Below are 4,819 nucleotides of genomic sequence, written 5' to 3' on the forward strand. Positions count from 1 at the left end.
GTATCAATAAACATCTGTAAGTGTTTTCAGGGGGAAGTCAAACACGTCATGATTGCAGGATGGGCATAAGTTGCCTTGGCACAAGAGCAGATTAGACATGACCAGCAGATGGAGCAAGCAGGACCCTGCTTAAATAAAAACATGAGCCATTCTGAGATGATACAGTCACCTTAGTTTATCAAACCCCTCCTGTGGAGGGAAGCCTTCTCCTTCCCTGTTGCTCTGAGCAAGAGTTGGTGCTGCAGTACCTGGGGTGGGGAAGAAGGAGTCCCTTCTGTGTAAATTTACATGGATGATGATATTTGCACAGATAGAGAGTTGGAGAATAGGTTACTCCCTGCATTTTTGTATTGCTCCCAGAAGTACTTCTGTGCTCTCCAAACATTTGGAACTTAATTCTGAGCCAGAGTTTTTAGGCCATTTTTTTAAAGACAGTTTAGTGTTGGGACTCTGCAGACTCTGAGCAGTGAGGCCCTCTAAGAGTGTGTAATTTTTTCACTCTACATTGACTAATGCCTGCATTTTAGACACTGAAATGACAAGAAAAGTCCAGTTGATCTGTGTGGTTTACCATCATGCTGGGGTAAGAGTAAACACATGACTGACTGATCGCTACTACAGAGTACAGAGAGAATATTAAGAGAATAAGGATATTGTACCTTGGATCTGCTCACTCACCTTAAAACCCCATGCATGTCTATGATACTTTTCCAAAAGCTTTAAAACATCTTAAAATTTGTGTTTCACAGTAACCCTGTGAGATAGCCTTAATCTTCACTATGATCATCAAGTTATGTTAATGAAGATGCAATGACTTAGAGAGGGCAAGTAATTTTCCCCAGGTCCCATTATTAGCATATGCAGGTGACTGGGCACCAATACACTCATCTGTTCACTTCCTGATGTCACATCACACATGCCTGTGGCCCTCGGTCTGCATGTGTGTAACCAGGACCACATCAGGAGCTGTGATGACTCTGCTTAAAGAGAAAAATATTTTGTCTTTGACTGCAAAACAGCAGTGACCCTAGAACATTGGTTTTATCCACTTGTTTTGCTCTGTGTATAAAATACGCACTGTTACAGTCTTTGACAATTATCAGTGTGGGGGCCTGGTTCTCCTGGCTAGCCTTTCTTCTAGGCACCTTGACAGCTCTTCTACTTTTATGCATCTTTAACCTTCTCATTACATTTGTTTTTTTGAGAAAACAGAAAATAAATCTCCAAATGGTAATACAAGACTATTACCTGGTCAGCACCCAAGACAATGTCATTGGCTCTGTGAATAAGGCGTGCCCTTTCCTGACTTTTGACTATTTAGGGACAAAATTTATCAGTCTGGTCTGGAGTACATCCTGACAACCCATGGGGCTTAGTTTTTGAACCGGCTTCAAACATCTCCTCTTTGACAGTAGAACTAGACCTTCATGCTTTCACGATGTATTGTATTATTTCAGAAATTATTCCTGGCCCTACCTTTGGCCAACAGAAGCATAAAATCATAGGCTCTTGCAAGCATGATTTTAATATTACTTTTCCTTTCTGACCTTTTTAAGTAAGCAGAATTTAAGACTAAAGTGAGCAAGAATTGAGTTTGGAAAAGATAACTGATAAAATAAAGATTTTATCATCCTGAATGAGATTTGAACATGATTCTTTTTTCAATTTACCAGAAGAGTGATAATTTAATTAAGGATAAGATATCAGCATTTACTAGGTTTTCTCTGCTCTTAGTTAGTTTAAAGGGGCATGGTATCTAATAATAAACTGGTCATTTAAAATTGGGTGATGAAAATAAAAGAAGTGGTTCTCAAAAAGGAGACATATAAGTTGGAGGAATTTGGGGCTACCTATCTCATCAACTAAAGAGCTTATTGTGACAGGTAAGGAGAATAATACCTTGTATAACATAGACGTATTTGTATGCATATATTTCTGTGCATGTATACATGTGTTATATGCTTAATTTCTTCATGGAACTTTGAACCTCATAAAATTCGATTTTATAAGAGGCAGCAAATGTAGCAGAATACCCTAATTCCTAATGTAATTGATCATTTATTGGTAGATGACTAACTATATGATTTTTTTTCTGTTAAAATGTTAGATCTGTGTTTGCTTTGGTAGCACATATATTACATAATTGGAATAATACTGAGAAGATTAGCATAGCTCCTGCCCAAGGATGAAACACAAATTTGTGAAGCCTTCCATATTTTTCTGTTACAATTTTGAGGGGTGGGACAGGAAGCAAGGTGGAAAGGAGGTTGAAATTTGGGGGGACATAGGTATACCTATGGCTGATTCATGCTGATGTTTGGCCAAAAGCAGTACAGTGTTGTAAAGCAATTCCCCTTCAGTTAAACATCTATAAATTTAATTATTAAAACTGTTACTGGGGATCATATAACAGGTTCAGATATCCACTGTATGATTAAAGAGGGTCTGACTGGAAACTGATAATTGATGGCATCAATTATCATTGGTTAGTAATTCATTAACTTTATAGTTGAATGAGAAAAATAAACTGACATACACTATTGTCTGTGATTCAGTGTCATAGCAAGCTATAATCCTTGTCTGCATTCACTTTTAGGTGGTATAGTGCCCAAACTTTGAAACTGAGGCTGTTCCCAGAAGCACACAGTTGTGAGTCCTGCCCAGGGTTTTTGTTCCTGATGCTGGAGGCTTCTGTTCGCTGGTCACTAAGGCCAAAATTTTCTCTGCTGAGCATTCTCTGGGTCTATCACGTGCACAAGTCTTTATATTTTGGTTTTCTAATTTGATTCTCTTTTTCTTTTGATCAGACTACTAAGTCTCTTTGCGATTTATTTTTCAGACTGTTTTGTGCTTCAATTTTTCTGATGCTCATTAGTGTATTTGCTTCCATGTCTACCTCTCTGAGTAGTTTTCAACATCTACATAAAACCTACCCTATTCTCTTACTGTCTGGATTTTGGTGTTTAGCATCAGCATATTTTTATAAACGTCATTTTCCTTCTGTTGCAATTTCTCGTATACAGCTTAAGCTGGTTGGCCCACATCTGGCTTCTTCGCGTTTTCTCCAAAAATTAGAGAACTCTGCTTTCTTTCTAGGCAGTACTGCCACTTGTTTTGATACCATTGCTAATTTTCTGTGATTTCACTTCCTGCCTAATAAGCTCTGTCTTTCTCAATCTACTGTAACTGGAGTACTATGTGCCTCTATGTTGGTATTACTATTTTAAATAAATACCAACCTAGTATAGCAGAGAATTAAAGGGAATAAAATTACAGTAGTATTAGTAATTATACATTCCCCCAAATTATAATTAAGTAATGCTCCCAGTTTTAAATGACTTTCTATCCATGTATTGTTGAGGTCCCTACTCATTTTTCCTTACTAGGTGTTTCAATTTTGAAACAGAATGTAGAAAACAATGGAGTGGAAAATTCTGAAAATCACCTTGGATTTTAGATGCTTCAAGATTAAGTATGTAATTGTTAGTTTTTTATACTTAGTAGGGCTATTCTTAGCACATACATCTCAGTGTACGGTGATTGCTAGTGAGTGAAGGATGTATACTGTGAACTGCAGTCACCGAACAGGTGATTGGAGATAAAGAAAGCAATGCCAAGAAGACACAGGCTTCCGCTGTGGAAGGGAAAACTTACAGTGTCTGTCATCTACAGTCTACTCTTCAGATTTTTCCAAAACACTTACTCTTCCTTTGCTCATTTAATAATTTGGGTTGTTTGACTTCTTTTCCTATGAGTTGCATGAGTCTCTTATATATATGTGGATATGAAGTCCTTATCAAATATGTGATTTGCAAATATTTTTTTTAATTGCATAGGTTGCCGTTTCATTTTACTGATGGCTTCTTTTACTATGCAGAAGGTTTTGAGTTTGATGTGGTCTCACTAGTTTATCTTTGCAGTTCTTGCCTTGTCTTTTGATGACTGAGTTGTTTGAGCAGCTTGTATTTTAGAAAGCAATCCTTTTTTAGTTGTTTTTTTGCTATTATCTTCTCCCATTCTTACCAAAAGACACAGACTGGCTTAATGGATACAAAAACAAAACCACTGTATATGCTGTCTACAAGAGACCCACTTCAGTCCTTGAGACACATACAGACTGAAAGTGAGAGGATGGAAAAAGATATTCCATGCAAATGGAAAAAGAAAGAAAGCCGGATTGGCAATTCTCATATCAGAAAAAATAGACCTTAAAATAAAAACTGTTATAAGAGATAAAGAAGGACACTAACAAAGGGTCAAGGAATCAGTCCAAGAAAAAGACATAACAATTTTCAATATCCATGTACCCAACATAAGAACACCTCAATACATAAGGTAAACACTAACTGACATAAAAGGGGAAATTGACCGTAACACAATAATAGTAGGCATGTTGATACCACATCTACACCAATGGACAGGTCAACAGAACAGAAAATTAATAAGGAAACATAAGCCTAACAGGAAATATTAGAGCAAACAGACCTAACTGATATCTTCAGCACACTCCATCCAAACGCAGAAGAATACACTTTCTTCTCAAGTGCACATGGAACATTTTCCTCATCTTGGGTCACAAATCAAACCTCAGTAAATTTAAGGAAATTGAAATTATATCAAGCATTTTCTCTGACCTCAACACTATGAGACTAGATATCGATCATAGGAAAAAGACAACAACTGTAAAGAACACAAACAAATGGAGATTAAGCAACACATTTCTAAATAATGAGCAGTTTACTGAAGAAATAAGGGAAATCAAAACATACCTAGAAACAAAGAACAATGAAAACACGATGATTTAAAACCTAGAGGATGC

At 36.8% G+C, this 4,819-nt stretch overlaps 1 non-coding gene across 1 annotated transcript; it reads left to right on the forward strand.

Annotated features, from left to right (window-relative positions):
- The first annotated feature begins 2,111 nt into the window (after positions 1–2,111).
- On the forward strand, positions 2,112–2,220 carry LOC139179205 (U6 spliceosomal RNA). Its single transcript, XR_011563630.1, has one exon. It is a non-coding gene; the product is annotated as a U6 spliceosomal RNA (small nuclear RNA).
- The last annotated feature ends 2,599 nt before the right edge of the window (positions 2,221–4,819 follow it).

This window comes from Bos indicus, chromosome 23 (assembly GCF_029378745.1).
Source record: "Bos indicus isolate NIAB-ARS_2022 breed Sahiwal x Tharparkar chromosome 23, NIAB-ARS_B.indTharparkar_mat_pri_1.0, whole genome shotgun sequence".
Lineage (NCBI taxonomy): Eukaryota > Metazoa > Chordata > Mammalia > Artiodactyla > Bovidae > Bos > Bos indicus.